This window comes from Frankliniella occidentalis, unplaced genomic scaffold (assembly GCF_000697945.3).
Source record: "Frankliniella occidentalis isolate FOCC.00 unplaced genomic scaffold, Focc_3.1 Scaffold9, whole genome shotgun sequence".
Lineage (NCBI taxonomy): Eukaryota > Metazoa > Arthropoda > Insecta > Thysanoptera > Thripidae > Frankliniella > Frankliniella occidentalis.
In genome coordinates, this window is record NW_026267139.1 from 1,238,968 (window position 1) to 1,239,467 (window position 500).

Here is a 500-nt window from a genome sequence, read left to right on the forward strand (position 1 = left end):
CCTACCCGCGGCCGCGCGCCACACAAGACTGTATTTACATGGGGGTGGTACACGGGCCACTGAACTCGGCGAGTCGTATAGCCACAAATACTGCGAAACTGTGAAAAATATCGTCGTAAAGTTACAATTTTATTGCAAACTCGAACTATAATTGAAGTTGTAAATTTACGAGAGCAAGATCTTTATTTGCCAATGCATTTTAAGTCGATACGTACTGCATGTATTTTTTACGATTACAAATTGTAATTTTACAACTGGCGTCAGGGAGAATTTTAATGTAAATTTACAGTAGGTCAACCTACCTAAACACGGTAACGCAAACAACTGGTGTGAAAGAACCGCCACAGTGCTTGATGCCGGAACGGGGTAGTCTTTCTTGCAATAGTCCGAAAGTTGCTCAGATTGAAAATAGTTAACTGAACTACTTGATGTTCAGTTACACTTTTTACTTTCGCATAACAACAATTTGCAGTCGTCGTGAACAAAATACAACTTCGAGA